Below are 22,868 nucleotides of genomic sequence, written 5' to 3' on the forward strand. Positions count from 1 at the left end.
ATCACTCCCCTAAGCCTCTGCATCACTCTCTTCAGCCTCTGCATTTCTCTCTTGAGCCTATGCATCACTCTCTTGAGCTTCTGCATCACTCGCTTGAGCCTCTACATCCCTCTCTTGAGCCTCTGCATCACTCTCGTAAGCCTCTGCATTACTCTCTTGAGCCTCTGCATAACTCTCTTGAGACTCTGCGTCACTCTCTTGAGCATTTGCATCCCTCTCTTGAGCCTCTGCAACACTCTCATCAGCCTCTGCATCCCTCTCTGGAGCCTCTGAATCCCTCTTTTGAGCCTCTGCATCACTCTCTTGAGCCTCTGCATCACTCTCTTCATCCTCTGCATCCCTCTCTTGAGCATCTGCATCACTCTCTTGGGCCAATGCATCCCTCTCTTGAACATTTGCATCACTCTCTTGAGGCTCTGCATCATCCTCTGAAGCCTCTGTATCCCTCTCTTGAGCCTCTGAATCCCTCTCTTGATCCTCTGCATGATAAAGGTCAAAATATTGCTGAATTCGATGAATTTTAGTACGAAACAAAATGCAAGAAAACTTGCTTAAAATGCAATATTATTCGAAAATCTGAGATTTGAAGGCCAAATCACATATCGTGATACTACAGGAAATAGTATCGAAATATTGGTAAAAATGAATATATTTCCGTAATATCAAACTACATGAAAAACGTGAAAAAAGTCATTATTATACCAAATTTGAGGATTTTAACTTCGAATCATAGAGCGACGTTTCGTATTTTTTAGACCCTAGAAAAGACGTATAAAGATGTTGCTTCCAATACAAATGATAAAAATTAATGTGTTTTCATTAAAATCAACTAAAATGTTCCTGATTTTCGGTTTGTATTACCGATGGAAGATGTACACGTAAAACCGTTCTAATCCGGCTGAAACGTCGATATATGCAATAAAAACAGAACTTCTCCCCTTTTCAATAACTTACTCAGTATTTTAACGAGAAACAAATAGATGATTGAAAATGAAGTATTTAAGGTTATTTTCTGATCAATTATGTGTTTGCATCATTTTTATCGTATATTTAATGAATTAATAACAATAAACTGAAAATTAAAGAAAACGTGGAAAAACGGCCTAATTCGATGATATTTTGTTTAAATCACATACAGGAAAAGGGGATGATAAAGGTCAAAATATTGATAAATTCGATGATTTTTAGTACAAAACAAAGTGCAAGAAAACTTGCTTAAAATGCAAAATTTGCGAAATTCTAAGATTTGAAGTGCAAATCACATATCGTGAGAAAACATGTAGTATCGGAATATTGGTAAAAACGAATATATATACGTAAAATCACACTAAATGAATAACGTGAAAAAAGTCACTATATTACCATATTTGAGGATTTTAACTTCAAATCATAGAGCGAGGTTTCGTATTATTTAGATCTAAGAAAAGACATATGACAATGTTGTTTCAAATACAAATGATAAAAATCAATGTGTTTTCATTAGAATTAACTAAAATGTTCTTGATTTTCCATTTATATTACCGATGGAAGATGTACACGTAAAACAGTTCTAATCCGGCTGAAAAGTCGATATATGCAATAAAAACAGAACTTCTCCCCTTTTTAATATCTTACTCAGTATTTTAACGAGAAACAAATAGTTGACTGAAAATGAAGTGTTTAAGGTTAATTTCAAATCAATTATGTGTTTGCATCATTTTTATCGTATATTTAATGAATTAATAGCAATAAACTGAAAATTCACAAAAACGTGGAAAAACTGCAAAATATTGCCTAATTCGATGATATTTTGTTTATATCACATAAAGGAAAAGGGGATGATAAAGGTCAAAATATTGCTGAATTCGATGATTTTTAGTACGAAACAAAATGCAAGAAAACTTGCTTAAAATGCAATATTATTCGAAAATCTGAGATTTGAAGGCCAAATCACATATCGTGATACTACATGAAATAGTATCGAAATATTGGTAAAAATGAATATTTTTCCGTAATATCAAACTACATGAAAAACGTGAAAAAAGTCATTATTATACCAAATTTGAGGATTTTAACTTCGAATCATAGAGCGACGTTTCGTATTTTTTAGACCCTAGAAAAGACGTATAAAGATGTTGCTTCCAATACAAATGATAAAAATTAATGTGTTTTCATTAAAATCAACTAAAATGTTCCTGATTTTCGGTTTATATTACCGATGGAAGATGTACACGTAAAACCGTTCTAATCCGGCTGAAACGTCGATATATGCAATAAAAACAGAACTTCTCCCCTTTTCAATAACATACTCAATATTTTAACGAGAAACAAATAGATGATTGAAAATGAAGTATTTAAGGTTATTTTCTGAATTATTATGTGTTTGCATCATTTTAATCGTATATTTAATGAAATAATAGCAATAAACTGAAAATTCACAAAAACGTGGAAAAACTGCAAAATATTGCCTAATTCGATGATATTTTGTTTAAATCACATAAAGGAAAAGGGGATGATAAAGGTCAAAATATTGCTGAATTCGATGATTTTTAGTACGAAACAAAATGCAAGAAAACTTGCTTAAAATGCAATATTATTCGAAAATCTGAGATTTGAAGGCCAAATCACATATCGTGATACTACATGAAATAGTATCGAAATATTGGTAAAAATGAATATATTTCCGTAATATCAAACTACATGAAAAACGTGAAAAAAGTCATTATTATACCAAATTTGAGGATTTTAACTTCGAATCATAGAGCGACGTTTCGTATTTTTTAGACCCTAGAAAAGACGTATAAAGATGTTGCTTCCAATACAAATGATAAAAATTAATGTGTTTTCATTAAAATCAACTAAAATGTTCCTGATTTTCGGTTTATATTACCGATGGAAGATGTACACGTAAAACCGTTCTAATCCGGCTGAAACGTCGATATATGCAATAAAAACAGAACTTCTCCCCTTTTCAATAACTTACTCAGTATTTTAACGAGAAACAAATAGATGATTGAAAATGAAGTATTTAAGGTTATTTTCTGATCAATTATGTGTTTGCATCATTTTTATCGTATATTTAATGAATTAATAACAATAAACTGAAAATTAAAGAAAACGTGGAAAAACGGCCTAATTCGATGATATTTTGTTTAAATCACATACAGGAAAAGGGGATGATAAAGGTCAAAATATTGCTAAATTCGATGATTTTTAGTACAAAACAAAATGCAAGAAAACTTGCTTATAAATGCAAAATTTGCGAAATTCTGTGATTTGAAGGCCAAATCACATATCGTGAGAAAACATGAAGTAGTATCGAAATATTGGTAGAAACGAATATATATACGTAAAATCACACTACATGAATAACGTGAAAAAAGTCACTATATTACCATATTTGAGGATTTTAACTTCAAATCAAAGAGCGAGGTTTCGTATTATTTAGATCCAAGAAAAGACATATGACAATGTTGTTTCAAATACAAATAATAAAAATCAATGTGTTTTCATTAGAATTAACTAAAATGTTCCTGATTTTCCGTTTATATTACCGATGGAAGATGTACACGTAAAACCGCGCTAATCCGGCTGAAACGTCGATATATGCAATAAAAACAGAACTTCTCCCCTTTCCAATATCTTACTCAGTATTTTAACGAGAAACAAATAGTTGATTGAAAATGAAGTGCTTAAGGTTAATTTCTAATCAATTATGTGTTTGCATTATTTTTATCGTATATTTAATGAATTAATAGCAATAAACTGAAAATTCACAAAAACGTAAAAAAAACAGCAAAATATTGCCTAATTCGATGATATTTTGTTTATATCACGTAAAGGAAAAGGGGATGATGAACGTCAAAATATTGCTGAATTCGATGATTTTTAGTATGAAACAAAATGCAAGAAAACTTGCTTAAAATGCAATATTATGCGAAAATCTGAGATTTGAAGGCCAAATCACATATCGTGATACTACATGAAATAGTATCGAAATATTCGTAAAAATGAATATATTTCCGTAATATCAAACTACATGAAAAACGTGAAAAAGTCATTATTATACCAAATTTGAGGATTTTAACTTCGAATCATAGAGCGATGTTTCGTATTTTTTAGACCCTAGAAAAGACGTATAAAGATGTTGCTTCCAATACAAATGATAAAAATTAATGTGTTTTCATTAAAATCAACTAAAATGTTCCTGATTTTCGGTTTATATTACCGATGGAAGATGTACACGTAAAACCGTTCTAATCCGGCTGAAACGTCGATATATGCAATAAAAACAGAACTTCTCCCCTTTTCAATAACTTACTCAATATTTTAACGAGAAACAAATATATGATTGAAAATGAAGTATTTAAGGTTATTTTCTGAATTATTATGTGTTTGCATCATTTTAATCATTTTAATCACTCTCTTGAGCCTCTGCATCCCTCTCTTAAGCCTCTGCATCACTCCCCTAAGCCTCTGCATCACTCTCTTCAGCCTCTGCATTTCTCTCTTGAGCCTATGCATCACTCTCTTGAGCTTCTGCATCACTCGCTTGAGCCTCTACATCCCTCTCTTGAGCCTCTGCATCACTCTCGTAAGCCTCTGCATTACTCTCTTGAGCCTCTGCATAACTCTCTTGAGACTCTGCGTCACTCTCTTGAGCATTTGCATCCCTCTCTTGAGCCTCTGCAACACTCTCATCAGCCTCTGCATCCCTCTCTGGAGCCTCTGAATCCCTCTTTTGAGCCTCTGCATCACTCTCTTGAGCCTCTGCATCACTCTCTTCATCCTCTGCATCCCTCTCTTGAGCATCTGCATCACTCTCTTGGGCCAATGCATCCCTCTCTTGAACATTTGCATCGCTCTCTTGAGGCTCTGCATCATCCTCTGAAGCCTCTGTATCCCTCTCTTGAGCCTCTGAATCCCTCTCTTGATCCTCTGCATGATAAAGGTCAAAATATTGCTGAATTCGATGATTTTTAGTACGAAACAAAATGCAAGAAAACTTGCTTAAAATGCAATATTATTCGAAAATCTGAGATTTGAAGGCCAAATCACATATCGTGATACTACATGAAATAGTATCGAAATATTGGTAAAAATGAATATATTTCCGTAATATCAAACTACATGAAAAACGTGAAAAAAGTCATTATTATACCAAATTTGAGGATTTTAACTTCGAATCATAGAGCGACGTTTCGTATTTTTTAGACCCTAGAAAAGACGTATAAAGATGTTGCTTCCAATACAAATGATAAAAATTAATGTGTTTTCATTAAAATCAACTAAAATGTTCCTGATTTTCGGTTTATATTACCGATGGAAGATGTACACGTAAAACCGTTCTAATCCGGCTGAAACGTCGATATATGCAATAAAAACAGAACTTCTCCCCTTTTCAATAACTTACTCAATATTTTAACGAGAAACAAATAGATGATTGAAAATGAAGTATTTAAGGTTATTTTCTGAATTATTATGTGTTTGCATCATTTTAATCGTATATTTAATGAAATAATAGCAATAAACTGAAAATTCACAAAAACGTGGAAAAACTGCAAAATATTGCCTAATTCGATGATATTTTGTTTAAATCACATAAAGGAAAAGGGGATGATAAAGGTCAAAATATTGCTGAATTCGATGATTTTTAGTACGAAACAAAATGCAAGAAAACTTGCTTAAAATGCAATATTATTCGAAAATCTGAGATTTGAAGGCCAAATCACATATCGTGATACTACATGAAATAGTATCGAAATATTGGTAAAAATGAATATATTTCCGTAATATCAAACTACATGAAAAACGTGAAAAAAGTCATTATTATACCAAATTTGAGGATTTTATCTTCGAATCATAGAGCGACGTTTCGTATTTTTTAGACCCTAGAAAAGACGTATAAAGATGTTGCTTCCAATACAAATGATAAAAATTAATGTGTTTTCATTAAAATCAACTAAAATGTTCCTGATTTTCGGTTTATATTACCGATGGAAGATGTACCCGTAAAACCGTTCTAATCCGGCTGAAACGTCGATATATGCAATAAAAACAGAACTTCTCCCCTTTTCAATAACTTACTCAGTATTTTAACGAGAAACAAATAGATGATTGAAAATGAAGTATTTAAGGTTATTTTCTGATCAATTATGTGTTTGCATCATTTTAATCATTTTAATCACTCTCTTGAGCCTCTGCATCCCTCTCTTAAGCCTCTGCATCACTCCCCTAAGCCTCTGCATCACTCTCTTCAGCCTCTGCATTTCTCTCTTGAGCCTATGCATCACTCTCTTGAGCTTCTGCATCACTCGCTTGAGCCTCTACATCCCTCTCTTGAGCCTCTGCATCACTCTCGTAAGCCTCTGCATTACTCTCTTGAGCCTCTGCATAACTCTCTTGAGACTCTGCGTCACTCTCTTGAGCATTTGCATCCCTCTCTTGAGCCTCTGCAACACTCTCATCAGCCTCTGCATCCCTCTCTGGAGCCTCTGAATCCCTCTTTTGAGCCTCTGCATCACTCTCTTGAGCCTCTGCATCACTCTCTTCATCCTCTGCATCCCTCTCTTGAGCATCTGCATCACTCTCTTGTGCCAATGCATCCCTCTCTTGAACATTTGCATCGCTCTCTTGAGGCTCTGCATCATCCTCTGAAGCCTCTGTATCCCTCTCTTGAGCCTCTGAATCCCTCTCTTGATCCTCTGCATGATAAAGGTCAAAATATTGCTGAATTCGATGATTTTTAGTACGAAACAAAATGCAAGAAAACTTGCTTAAAATGCAATATTATTCGAAAATCTGAGATTTGAAGGCCAAATCACATATCGTGATACTACATGAAATAGTATCGAAATATTGGTAAAAATGAATATATTTCCGTAATATCAAACTACATGAAAAACGTGAAAAAAGTCATTATTATACCAAATTTGAGGATTTTAACTTCGAATCATAGAGCGACGTTTCGTATTTTTTAGACCCTAGAAAAGACGTATAAAGATGTTGCTTCCAATACAAATGATAAAAATTAATGTGTTTTCATTAAAATCAACTAAAATGTTCCTGATTTTCGGTTTATATTACCGATGGAAGATGTACACGTAAAACCGTTCTAATCCGGCTGAAACGTCGATATATGCAATAAAAACAGAACTTCTCCCCTTTTCAATAACTTACTCAATATTTTAACGAGAAACAAATAGATGATTGAAAATGAAGTATTTAAGGTTATTTTCTGAATTATTATGTGTTTGCATCATTTTAATCGTATATTTAATGAAATAATAGCAATAAACTGAAAATTCACAAAAACGTGGAAAAACTGCAAAATATTGCCTAATTCGATGATATTTTGTTTAAATCACATAAAGGAAAAGGGGATGATAAAGGTCAAAATATTGCTGAATTCGATGATTTTTAGTACGAAACAAAATGCAAGAAAACTTGCTTAAAATGCAATATTATTCGAAAATCTGAGATTTGAAGGCCAAATCACATATCGTGATACTACATGAAATAGTATCGAAATATTGGTAAAAATGAATATATTTCCGTAATATCAAACTACATGAAAAACGTGAAAAAAGTCATTATTATACCAAATTTGAGGATTTTATCTTCGAATCATAGAGCGACGTTTCGTATTTTTTAGACCCTAGAAAAGACGTATAAAGATGTTGCTTCCAATACAAATGATAAAAATTAATGTGTTTTCATTAAAATCAACTAAAATGTTCCTGATTTTCGGTTTATATTACCGATGGAAGATGTACCCGTAAAACCGTTCTAATCCGGCTGAAACGTCGATATATGCAATAAAAACAGAACTTCTCCCCTTTTCAATAACTTACTCAATATTTTAACGAGAAACAAATAGATGATTGAAAATGAAGTATTTAAGGTTATTTTCTGATCAATTATGTGTTTGCATCATTTTAATCATTTTAATCACTCTCTTGAGCCTCTGCATCCCTCTCTTAAGCCTCTGCATCACTCCCCTAAGCCTCTGCATCACTCTCTTCAGCCTCTGCATTTCTCTCTTGAGCCTATGCATCACTCTCTTGAGCTTCTGCATCACTCGCTTGAGCCTCTACATCCCTCTCTTGAGCCTCTGCATCACTCTCGTAAGCCTCTGCATTACTCTCTTGAGCCTCTGCATAACTCTCTTGAGACTCTGCGTCACTCTCTTGAGCATTTGCATCCCTCTCTTGAGCCTCTGCAACACTCTCATCAGCCTCTGCATCCCTCTCTGGAGCCTCTGAATCCCTCTTTTGAGCCTCTGCATCACTCTCTTGAGCCTCTGCATCACTCTCTTCATCCTCTGCATCCCTCTCTTGAGCATCTGCATCACTCTCTTGTGCCAATGCATCCCTCTCTTGAACATTTGCATCGCTCTCTTGAGGCTCTGCATCATCCTCTGAAGCCTCTGTATCCCTCTCTTGAGCCTCTGAATCCCTCTCTTGATCCTCTGCATGATAAAGGTCAAAATATTGCTGAATTCGATGATTTTTAGTACGAAACAAAATGCAAGAAAACTTGCTTAAAATGCAATATTATTCGAAAATCTGAGATTTGAAGGCCAAATCACATATCGTGATACTACATGAAATAGTATCGAAATATTGGTAAAAATGAATATATTTCTGTAATATCAAACTACATGAAAAACGTGAAAAAAGTCATTATTATACCAAATTTGAGGATTTTAACTTCGAATCATAGAGCGACGTTTCGTATTTTTTAGACCCTAGAAAAGACGTATAAAGATGTTGCTTCCAATACAAATGATAAAAATTAATGTGTTTTCATTAAAATCAACTAAAATGTTCCTGATTTTCGGTTTATATTACCGATGGAAGATGTACACGTAAAACCGTTCTAATCCGGCTGAAACGTCGATATATGCAATAAAAACAGAACTTCTCCCCTTTTCAATAACTTACTCAATATTTTAACGAGAAACAAATAGATGATTGAAAATGAAGTATTTAAGGTTATTTTCTGAATTATTATGTGTTTGCATCATTTTAATCGTATATTTAATGAAATAATAGCAATAAACTGAAAATTCACAAAAACGTGGAAAAACTGCAAAATATTGCCTAATTCGATGATATTTTGTTTAAATCACATAAAGGAAAAGGGGATGATAAAGGTCAAAATATTGCTGAATTCGATGATTTTTAGTACGAAACAAAATGCAAGAAAACTTGCTTAAAATGCAATATTATTCGAAAATCTGAGATTTGAAGGCCAAATCACATATCGTGATACTACATGAAATAGTATCGAAATATTGGTAAAAATGAATATATTTCCGTAATATCAAACTACATGAAAAACGTGAAAAAAGTCATTATTATACCAAATTTGTGGATTTTATCTTCGAATCATAGAGCGACGTTTCGTATTTTTTAGACCCTAGAAAAGACGTATAAAGATGTTGCTTCCAATACAAATGATAAAAATTAATGTGTTTTCATTAAAATCAACTAAAATGTTCCTGATTTTCGGTTTATATTACCGATGGAAGATGTACCCGTAAAACCGTTCTAATCCGGCTGAAACGTCGATATATGCAATAAAAACAGAACTTCTCCCCTTTTCAATAACTTACTCAATATTTTAACGAGAAACAAATAGATGATTGAAAATGAAGTATTTAAGGTTATTTTCTGATCAATTATGTGTTTGCATCATTTTAATCATTTTAATCACTCTCTTGAGCCTCTGCATCCCTCTCTTAAGCCTCTGCATCACTCCCCTAAGCCTCTGCATCACTCTCTTCAGCCTCTGCATTTCTCTCTTGAGCCTATGCATCACTCTCTTGAGCTTCTGCATCACTCGCTTGAGCCTCTACATCCCTCTCTTGAGCCTCTGCATCACTCTCGTAAGCCTCTGCATTACTCTCTTGAGCCTCTGCATAACTCTCTTGAGACTCTGCGTCACTCTCTTGAGCATTTGCATCCCTCTCTTGAGCCTCTGCAACACTCTCATCAGCCTCTGCATCCCTCTCTGGAGCCTCTGAATCCCTCTTTTGAGCCTCTGCATCACTCTCTTGAGCCTCTGCATCACTCTCTTCATCCTCTGCATCCCTCTCTTGAGCATCTGCATCACTCTCTTGTGCCAATGCATCCCTCTCTTGAACATTTGCATCGCTCTCTTGAGGCTCTGCATCATCCTCTGAAGCCTCTGTATCCCTCTCTTGAGCCTCTGAATCCCTCTCTTGATCCTCTGCATGATAAAGGTCAAAATATTGCTGAATTCGATGATTTTTAGTACGAAACAAAATGCAAGAAAACTTGCTTAAAATGCAATATTATTCGAAAATCTGAGATTTGAAGGCCAAATCACATATCGTGATACTACATGAAATAGTATCGAAATATTGGTAAAAATGAATATATTTCCGTAATATCAAACTACATGAAAAACGTGAAAAAAGTCATTATTATACCAAATTTGAGGATTTTAACTTCGAATCATAGAGCGACGTTTCGTATTTTTTAGACCCTAGAAAAGACGTATAAAGATGTTGCTTCCAATACAAATGATAAAAATTAATGTGTTTTCATTAAAATCAACTAAAATGTTCCTGATTTTCGGTTTATATTACCGATGGAAGATGTACACGTAAAACCGTTCTAATCCGGCTGAAACGTCGATATATGCAATAAAAACAGAACTTCTCTCCTTTTCAATAACTTACTCAATATTTTAACGAGAAACAAATAGATGATTGAAAATGAAGTATTTAAGGTTATTTTCTGAATTATTATGTGTTTGCATCATTTTAATCGTATATTTAATGAAATAATAGCAATAAACTGAAAATTCACAAAAACGTGGAAAAACTGCAAAATATTGCCTAATTCGATGATATTTTGTTTAAATCACATAAAGGAAAAGGGGATGATAAAGGTCAAAATATTGCTGAATTCGATGATTTTTAGTACGAAACAAAATGCAAGAAAACTTGCTTAAAATGCAATATTATTCGAAAATCTGAGATTTGAAGGCCAAATCACATATCGTGATACTACATGAAATAGTATCGAAATATTGGTAAAAATGAATATATTTCCGTAATATCAAACTACATGAAAAACGTGAAAAAAGTCATTATTATACCAAATTTGAGGATTTTAACTTCGAATCATAGAGCGACGTTTCGTATTTTTTAGACCCTAGAAAAGACGTATAAAGATGTTGCTTCCAATACAAATGATAAAAATTAATGTGTTTTCATTAAAATCAACTAAAATGTTCCTGATTTTCGGTTTATATTACCGATGGAAGATGTACACGTAAAACCGTTCTAATCCGGCTGAAACGTCGATATATGCAATAAAAACAGAACTTCTCCCCTTTTCAATAACTTACTCAGTATTTTAACGAGAAACAAATAGATGATTGAAAATGAAGTATTTAAGGTTATTTTCTGATCAATTATGTGTTTGCATCATTTTTATCGTATATTTAATGAATTAATAACAATAAACTGAAAATTAAAGAAAACGTGGAAAAACGGCCTAATTCGATGATATTTTGTTTAAATCACATACAGGAAAAGGGGATGATAAAGGTCAAAATATTGATAAATTCGATGATTTTTAGTACAAAACAAAATGCAAGAAAACTTGCTTAAAATGCAAAATTTGCGAAATTCTAAGATTTGAAGGGCAAATCACATATCGTGAGAAAACATGTAGTATCGGAATATTGGTAAAAACGAATATATATACGTAAAATCACACTAAATGAATAACGTGAAAAAAGTCACTATATTACCATATTTGAGGATTTTAACTTCAAATCATAGAGCGAGGTTTCGTATTATTTAGATCCAAGAAAAGACATATGACAATGTTGTTTCAAATACAAATGATAAAAATCAATGTGTTTTCATTAGAATTAACTAAAATGTTCTTGATTTTCCATTTATATTACCGATGGAAGATGTACACGTAAAACAGTTCTAATCCGGCTGAAACGTCGATATATGCAATAAAAACAGAACTTCTCCCCTTTTTAATATCTTACTCAGTATTTTAACGAGAAACAAATAGTTGACTGAAAATGAAGTGTTTAAGGTTAATTTCAAATCAATTATGTGTTTGCATCATTTTTATCGTATATTTAATGAATTAATAGCAATAAACTGAAAATTCACAAAAACGTGGAAAAACAGCAAAATATTGCCTAATTCGATGATATTTTGTTTATATCACATAAAGGAAAAGGGGATGATAAAGGTCAAAATATTGCTGAATTCGATGATTTTTAGTACGAAACAAAATGCAAGAAAACTTGCTTAAAATGCAATATTATTCGAAAATCTGAGATTTGAAGGCCAAATCACATATCGTGATACTACATGAAATAGTATCGAAATATTGGTAAAAATGAATATATTTCCGTAATATCAAACTACATGAAAAACGTGAAAAAAGTCATTATTATACCAAATTTGAGGATTTTAACTTCGAATCATAGAGCGACGTTTCGTATTTTTTAGACCCTAGAAAAGACGTATAAAGATGTTGCTTCCAATACAAATGATAAAAATTAATGTGTTTTCATTAAAATCAACTAAAATGTTCCTGATTTTCGGTTTATATTACCGATGGAAGATGTACACGTAAAACCGTTCTAATCCGGCTGAAACGTCGATATATGCAATAAAAACAGAACTTCTCCCCTTTTCAATAACTTACTCAATATTTTAACGAGAAACAAATAGATGATTGAAAATGAAGTATTTAAGGTTATTTTCTGAATTATTATGTGTTTGCATCATTTTAATCGTATATTTAATGAAATAATAGCAATAAACTGAAAATTCACAAAAACGTGGAAAAACTGCAAAATATTGCCTAATTCGATGATATTTTGTTTAAATCACATAAAGGAAAAGGGGATGATAAAGGTCAAAATATTGCTGAATTCGATGATTTTTAGTACGAAACAAAATGCAAGAAAACTTGCTTAAAATGCAATATTATTCGAAAATCTGAGATTTGAAGGCCAAATCACATATCGTGATACTACATGAAATAGTATCGAAATATTGGTAAAAATGAATATATTTCCGTAATATCAAACTACATGAAAAACGTGAAAAAAGTCATTATTATACCAAATTTGAGGATTTTAACTTCGAATCATAGAGCGACGTTTCGTATTTTTTAGACCCTAGAAAAGACGTATAAAGATGTTGCTTCCAATACAAATGATAAAAATTAATGTGTTTTCATTAAAATCAACTAAAATGTTCCTGATTTTCGGTTTATATTACCGATGGAAGATGTACACGTAAAACCGTTCTAATCCGGCTGAAACGTCGATATATGCAATAAAAACAGAACTTCTCCCCTTTTCAATAACTTACTCAGTATTTTAACGAGAAACAAATAGATGATTGAAAATGAAGTATTTAAGGTTATTTTCTGATCAATTATGTGTTTGCATCATTTTTATCGTATATTTAATGAATTAATAACAATAAACTGAAAATTAAAGAAAACGTGGAAAAACGGCCTAATTCGATGATATTTTGTTTAAATCACATACAGGAAAAGGGGATGATAAAGGTCAAAATATTGCTAAATTCGATGATTTTTAGTACAAAACAAAATGCAAGAAAACTTGCTTATAAATGCAAAATTTGCGAAATTCTGTGATTTGAAGGCCAAATCACATATCGTGAGAAAACATGAAGTAGTATCGAAATATTGGTAGAAACGAATATATATACGTAAAATCACACTACATGAATAACGTGAAAAAAGTCACTATATTACCATATTTGAGGATTTTAACTTCAAATCAAAGAGCGAGGTTTCGTATTATTTAGATCCAAGAAAAGACATATGACAATGTTGTTTCAAATACAAATAATAAAAATCAATGTGTTTTCATTAGAATAAACTAAAATGTTCCTGATTTTCCGTTTATATTACCGATGGAAGATGTACACGTAAAACCGCTCTAATCCGGCTGAAACGTCGATATATGCAATAAAAACAGAACTTCTCCCCTTTCCAATATCTTACTCAGTATTTTAACGAGAAACAAATAGTTGATTGAAAATGAAGTGCTTAAGGTTAATTTCTAATCAATTATGTGTTTGCATTATTTTTATCGTATATTTAATGAATTAATAGCAATAAACTGAAAATTCACAAAAACGTAAAAAAAACAGCAAAATATTGCCTAATTCGATGATATTTTGTTTATATCACGTAAAGGAAAAGGGGATGATGAACGTCAAAATATTGCTGAATTCGATGATTTTTAGTACGAAACAAAATGCAAGAAAACTTGCTTAAAATGCAATATTATGCGAAAATCTGAGATTTGAAGGCCAAATCACATATCGTGATACTACATGAAATAGTATCGAAATATTGGTAAAAATGAATATATTTCCGTAATATCAAACTACATGAAAAACGTGAAAAAGTCATTATTATACCAAATTTGAGGATTTTAACTTCGAATCATAGAGCGATGTTTCGTATTTTTTAGACCCTAGAAAAGACGTATAAAGATGTTGCTTCCAATACAAATGATAAAAATTAATGTGTTTTCATTAAAATCAACTAAAATGTTCCTGATTTTCGGTTTATATTACCGATGGAAGATGTACACGTAAAACCGTTCTAATCCGGCTGAAACGTCGATATATGCAATAAAAACAGAACTTCTCCCCTTTTCAATAACTTACTCAATATTTTAACGAGAAACAAATAGATGATTGAAAATGAAGTATTTAAGGTTATTTTCTGAATTATTATGTGTTTGCATCATTTTAATCATTTTAATCACTCTCTTGAGCCTCTGCATCCCTCTTAAGCCTCTGCATCACTCCCCTAAGCCTCTGCATCACTCTCTTCAGCCTCTGCATTTCTCTCTTGAGCCTATGCATCACTCTCTTGAGCTTCTGCATCACTCGCTTGAGCCTCTACATCCCTCTCTTGAGCCTCTGCATCACTCTCGTAAGCCTCTGCATTACTCTCTTGAGCCTCTGCATAACTCTCTTGAGACTCTGCGTCACTCTCTTGAGCATTTGCATCCCTCTCTTGAGCCTCTGCAACACTCTCATCAGCCTCTGCATCCCTCTCTGGAGCCTCTGAATCCCTCTTTTGAGCCTCTGCATCACTCTCTTGAGCCTCTGCATCACTCTCTTCATCCTCTGCATCCCTCTCTTGAGCATCTGCATCACTCTCTTGGGCCAATGCATCCCTCTCTTGAACATTTGCATCGCTCTCTTGAGGCTCTGCATCATCCTCTGAAGCCTCTGTATCCCTCTCTTGAGCCTCTGAATCCCTCTCTTGATCCTCTGCATGATAAAGGTCAAAATATTGCTGAATTCGATGATTTTTAGTATGAAACAAAATGCAAGAAAACTTGCTTAAAATGCAATATTATTCGAAAATCTGAGATTTGAAGGCCAAATCACATATCGTGATACTACATGAAATAGTATCGAAATATTGGTAAAAATGAATATATTTCCGTAATATCAAACTACATGAAAAACGTGAAAAAAGTCATTATTATACCAAATTTGAGGATTTTAACTTCGAATCATAGAGCGACGTTTCGTATTTTTTAGACCCTAGAAAAGACGTATAAAGATGTTGCTTCCAATACAAATGATAAAAATTAATGTGTTTTCATTAAAATCAACTAAAATGTTCCTGATTTTCGGTTTATATTACCGATGGAAGATGTACACGTAAAACCGTTCTAATCCCGCTGAAACGTCGAAATATGCAATAAAAACAGAACTTCTCCCCTTTTCAATAACTTACTCAGTATTTTAACGAGAAACAAATAGATGATTAAAAATGAAGTATTTAAGGTTATTTTCTGATCAATTATGTGTTTGCATCATTTTTATCGTATATTTAATGAATTAATAACAATAAACTGAAAATTAAAGAAAACGTGGAAAAACGGCCTAATTCGATGATATTTTGTTTAAATCACATACAGGAAAAGGGGATGATAAAGGTCAAAATATTGATAAATTCGATGATTTTTAGTACAAAACAAAATGCAAGAAAACTTGCTTAAAATGCAAAATTTGAGAAATTCTAAGATTTGAAGGGCAAATCACATATCGTGAGAAAACATGTAGTATCGGAATATTGGTAAAAACGAATATATATACGTAAAATCACACTAAATGAATAACGTGAAAAAAGTCACTATATTACCATATTTGAGGATTTTAACTTCAAATCATAGAGCGAGGTTTCGTATTATTTAGATCCAAGAAAAGACATATGACAATGTTGTTTCAAATACAAATGATAAAAATCAATGTGTTTTCATTAGAATTAACTAAAATGTTCTTGATTTTCCATTTATATTACCGATGGAAGATGTACACGTAAAACAGTTCTAATCCGGCTGAAACGTCGATATATGCAATAAAAACAGAACTTCTCCCCTTTTTAATATCTTACTCAGTATTTTAACGAGAAACAAATAGTTGACTGAAAATGAAGTGTTTAAGGTTAATTTCAAATCAATTATGTGTTTGCATCATTTTTATCGTATATTTAATGAATTAATAGCAATAAAATGAAAATTCACAAAAACGTGGAAAAACAGCAAAATATTGCCTAATTCGATGATATTTTGTTTATATCACATAAAGGAAAAGGGGATGATAAACGTTAAAATATTGCTGAATTCGATGATTTTTAGTACGAAACAAAATGCAATATTATTCGAAAATCTGAGATTTGAAGGCCAAATCACATATCGTGATACTACATGAAATAGTATCGAAATATTGGTAAAAATGAATATATTTCCGTAATATCAAACTACATGAAAAACGTGAAAAAAGTCATTATTATACCAAATTTGAGGATTTTAACTTCGAATCATAGAGCGACGTTTCGTATTTTTTAGACCCTAGAAAAGACGTATAAAGATGTTGCTTCCAATACAAATGATAAAAATTAATGTGTTTTCATTAAAATCAACTAAAATGTTCCTGATTTTCGGTTTATATTACCGATGGAAGATGTACACGTAAAACCGTTCTAATCCCGCTGAAACGTCGATATATGCAATAAAAACAGAACTTCTCCCCTTTTCAATAACTTACTCAGTATTTTAACGAGAAACAAATAGATGATTGAAAATGAAGTATTTAAGGTTATTTTCTGATCAATTATGTGTTTGCATCATTTTTATCGTATATTTAATGAATTAATAACAATAAACTGAAAATTAAAGAAAACGTGGAAAAACGGCCTAATTCGATGATATTTTGTTTAAATCACATACAGGAAAAGGGGATGATAAAGGTCAAAATATTGATAAATTCGATGATTTTTAGTACAAAACAAAATGCAAGAAAACTTGCTTAAAATGCAAAATTTGCGAAATTCTAAGATTTGAAGGACAAATCACATATCGTGAGAAAACATGTAGTATTGGAATATTGGTAAAAACGAATATATATACGTAAAATCACACTAAATGAATAACGTGAAAAAAGTCACTATATTACCATATTTGAGGATTTTAACTTCAAATCATAGAGCGAGGTTTCGTATTATTTAGATCCAAGAAAAGACATATGACAATGTTGTTTCAAATACAAATGATAAAAATCAATGTGTTTTCATTAGAATTAACTAAAATGTTCTTGATTTTCCATTTATATTACCGATGGAAGATGTACACGTAAAACAGTTCTAATCCGGCTGAAACGTCGATATATGCAATAAAAACAGAACTTCTCCCCTTTTTAATATCTTACTCAGTATTTTAACGAGAAACAAATAGTTGACTGAAAATGAAGTGTTTAAGGTTAATTTCAAATCAATTATGTGTTTGCATCATTTTTATCGTATATTTAATGAATTAATAGCAATATAATGAAAATTCACAAAAACGTGGAAAAACAGCAAAATATTGCCTAATTCGATGATATTTTGTTTATATCACATAAAGGAAAAGGGGATGATAAACGTTAAAATATTGCTGAATTCAATGATTTTTAGTACGAAACAAAATGCAAGAAAACTTGCTTAAAATGCAATATTATTCGAAAATCTGAGATTTGAAGGCCAAATCACATATCGTGATACTACATGAAATAGTATCGAAATATTGGTAAAAATTAATATGTTTCCGTAATATCAAACTACATGAAAAACGTGAAAAAAGTCATTATTATACCAAATTTGAGGATTTTAACTTCGAATCATAGAGCGACGTTTCGTATTTTTTAGACCCTAGAAAAGACGTATAAAGATGTTGCTTCCAATACAAATGATAAAAATTAATGTGTTTTCATTAAAATCAACTAAAATGTTCCTGATTTTCGGTTTATAATTACCGATGGAAGATGTACACGTAAAACCGTTCTAATCCGGCTGAAACGTCGATATATGCAATAAAAACAGAACTTCTCCCCTTTTCAATAACTTACTCAATATTTTAACGAGAAACAAATAGATGATTGAAAATGAAGTATTTAAGGTTATTTTCTGAATTATTATGTGTTTGCATCATTTTAATCGTATATTTAATGAAATAATAGCAATAAACTGAAAATTCACAAAAACGTGGAAAAACTGCAAAATATTGCCTAATTCGATGATATTTTGTTTAAATCACATAAAGGAAAAGGGGATGATAAAGGTCAAAATATTGCTAAATTCGATGATTTTTAGTACAAAACAAAATGCAAGAAAACTTGCTTATAAATGCAAAATTTGCGAAATTCTGTGATTTGAAGGCCAAATCACATATCGTGAGAAAACATGAAGTAGTATCGAAATATTGGTAGAAACGAATATATATACGTAAAATCACACTACATGAATAACGTGAAAAAAGTCACTATATTACCATATTTGAGGATTTTAACTTCAAATCAAAGAGCGAGGTTTCGTATTATTTAGATCCAAGAAAAGACATATGACAATGTTGTTTCAAATACAAATAATAAAAATCAATGTGTTTTCATTAGAATTAACTAAAATGTTCCTGATTTTCCGTTTATATTACCGATGGAAGATGTACACGTAAAACCGTTCTAATCCGGCTGAAACGTCGATATATGCAATAAAAACAGAACTTCTCCCCTTTTCAATAACTTACTCAGTATTTTAAGGAGAAACAAATAGATGATTGAAAATGAAGTATTTAAGGTTATTTTCTGATCAATTATGTGTTTGCATCATTTTTATCGTATATTTAATGAATTAATAACAATAAACTGAAAATTAAAGAAAACGTGGAAAAACGGCCTAATTCGATGATATTTTGTTTAAATCACATACAGGAAAAGGGGATGATAAAGGTCAAAATATTGATAAATTCGATGATTTTTAGTACAAAACAAAATGCAAGAAAACTTCAAATCATAGAGCGAGGTTTCGTATTATTTAGATCCAAGAAAAGACATATGACAATGTTGTTTCAAATACAAATGATAAAAATCAATGTGTTTTCATTAGAATTAACTAAAATGTTCTTGATTTTCCATTTATATTACCGATGGAAGATGTACACGTAAAACAGTTCTAATCCGGCTGAAACGTCGATATATGCAATAAAAACAGAACTTCTCCCCTTTTTAATATCTTACTCAGTATTTTAACGAGAAACAAATAGTTGACTGAAAATGAAGTGTTTAAGGTTAATTTCAAATCAATTATGTGTTTGCATCATTTTTATCGTATATTTAATGAATTAATAGCAATATAATGAAAATTCACAAAAACGTGGAAAAACAGCAAAATATTGCCTAATTCGATGATATTTTGTTTATATCACATAAAGGAAAAGGGGATGATAAAGGTCAAAATATTGCTGAATTCGATGATTTTTAGTACGAAACAAAATGCAAGAAAACTTGCTTAAAATGCAATATTATTCGAAAATCTGAGATTTGAAGGCCAAATCACATATCGTGATACTACATGAAATAGTATCGAAATATTGGTAAAAATGAATATATTTCCGTAATATCAAACTACATGAAAAACGTGAAAAAAGTCATTATTATACCAAATTTGAGGATTTTAACTTCGAATCATAGAGCGACGTTTCGTATTTTTTAGACCCTAGAAAAGACGTATAAAGATGTTGCTTCCAATACAAATGATAAAAATTAATGTGTTTTCATTAAAATCAACTAAAATGTTCCTGATTTTCGGTTTATATTACCGATGGAAGATGTACACGTAAAACCGTTCTAATCCGGCTGAAACGTCGATATATGCAATAAAAACAGAACTTCTCCCCTTTTCAATAACTTACTCAATATTTTAACGAGAAACAAATAGATGATTGAAAATGAAGTATTTAAGGTTATTTTCTGAATTATTATGTGTTTGCATCATTTTAATCGTATATTTAATGAAATAATAGCAATAAACTGAAAATTCACAAAAACGTGGAAAAACTGCAAAATATTGCCTAATTCGATGATATTTTGTTTAAATCACATAAAGGAAAAGGGGATGATAAAGGTCAAAATATTGCTGAATTCGATGATTTTTAGTACGAAACAAAATGCAAGAAAACTTGCTTAAAATGCAATATTATTCGAAAATCTGAGATTTGAAGGCCAAATCACATATCGTGATACTACATGAAATAGTATCGAAATATTGGTAAAAATGAATATATTTCCGTAATATAAAACTACATGAAAAACGTGAAAAAAGTCATTATTATACCAAATTTGAGGATTTTAACTTCGAATCATAGAGCGACGTTTCGTATTTTTTAGACCCTAGAAAAGACGTATAAAGATGTTGCTTCCAATACAAATGATAAAAATTAATGTGTTTTCATTAAAATCAACTAAAATGTTCCTGATTTTCGGTTTATATTACCGATGGAAGATGTACACGTAAAACCGTTCTAATCCGGCTGAAACGTCGATATATGCAATAAAAACAGAACTTCTCCCCTTTTCAATAACTTACTCAGTATTTTAACGAGAAACAAATAGATGATTGAAAATGAAGTATTTAAGGTTATTTTCTGATCAATTATGTGTTTGCATCATTTTTATCGTATATTTAATGAATTAATAACAATAAACTGAAAATTAAAGAAAACGTGGAAAAACGGCCTAATTCGATGATATTTTGTTTAAATCACATACAGGAAAAGGGGATGATAAAGGTCAAAATATTGCTAAATTCGATGATTTTTAGTACAAAACAAAATGCAAGAAAACTTGCTTATAAATGCAAAATTTGCGAAATTCTGTGATTTGAAGGCCAAATCACATATCGTGGGAAAACATGAAGTAGTATCGAAATATTGGTAGAAACGAATATATATACGTAAAATCACACTACATGAATAACGTGAAAAAAGTCACTATATTACCATATTTGAGGATTTTAACTTCAAATCAAAGAGCGAGGTTTCGTATTATTTAGATCCAAGAAAAGACATATGACAATGTTGTTTCAAATACAAATAATAAAAATCAATGTGTTTTCATTAGAATAAACTAAAATGTTCCTGATTTTCCGTTTATATTACCGATGGAAGATGTACACGTAAAACCGCTCTAATCCGGCTGAAACGTCGATATATGCAATAAAAACAGAACTTCTCCCCTTTCCAATATCTTACTCAGTATTTTAACGAGAAACAAATAGTTGACTGAAAATGAAGTGCTTAAGGTTAATTTCTAATCAATTATGTGTTTGCATTATTTTTATCGTATATTTAATGAATTAATAGCAATAAACTGAAAATTCACAAAAACGTAAAAAAAACAGCAAAATATTGCCTAATTCGATGATATTTTGTTTATATCACGTAAAGGAAAAGGGGATGATGAACGTCAAAATATTGCTGAATTCGATGATTTTTAGTACGAAACAAAATGCAAGAAAACTTGCTTAAAATGCAATATTATGCGAAAATCTGAGATTTGAAGGCCAAATCACATATCGTGATACTACATGAAATAGTATCGAAATATTGGTAAAAATGAATATATTTCCGTAATATCAAACTACATGAAAAACGTGAAAAAGTCATTATTATACCAAATTTGAGGATTTTAACTTCGAATCATAGAGCGATGTTTCGTATTTTTTAGACCCTAGAAAAGACGTATAAAGATGTTGCTTCCAATACAAATGATAAAAATTAATGTGTTTTCATTAAAATCAACTAAAATGTTCCTGATTTTCGGTTTATATTACCGATGGAAGATGTACACGTAAAACCGTTCTAATCCGGCTGAAACGTCGATATATGCAATAAAAACAGAACTTCTCCCCTTTTCAATAACTTACTCAATATTTTAACGAGAAACAAATAGATGATTGAAAATGAAGTATTTAAGGTTATTTTCTGAATTATTATGTGTTTGCATCATTTTAATCATTTTAATCACTCTCTTGAGCCTCTGCATCCCTCTTAAGCCTCTGCATCACTCCCCTAAGCCTCTGCATCACTCTCTTCAGCCTCTGCATTTCTCTCGTGAGCCTATGCATCACTCTCTTGAGCTTCTGCATCACTCGCTTGAGCCTCTACATCCCTCTCTTGATCCTCTGCATCACTCTCGTAAGCCTCTGCATTACTCTCTTGAGCCTCTGCATAACTCTCTTGAGACTCTGCGTCACTCTCTTGAGCATTTGCATCCCTCTCTTGAGCCTCTGCAACACTCTCATCAGCCTCTGCATCCCTCTCTGGAGCCTCTGAATCCCTCTTTTGAGCCTCTGCATCACTCTCTTGAGCCTCTGCATCACTCTCTTCATCCTCTGCATCCCTCTCTTGAGCATCTGCATCACTCTCTTGGGCCAATGCATCCCTCTCTTGAACATTTGCATCGCTCTCTTGAGGCTCTGCATCATCCTCTGAAG

Source organism: Procambarus clarkii, chromosome 6 (genome assembly GCF_040958095.1).
Source record: "Procambarus clarkii isolate CNS0578487 chromosome 6, FALCON_Pclarkii_2.0, whole genome shotgun sequence".
Classification (NCBI taxonomy): Eukaryota; Metazoa; Arthropoda; class Malacostraca; order Decapoda; family Cambaridae; genus Procambarus; species Procambarus clarkii.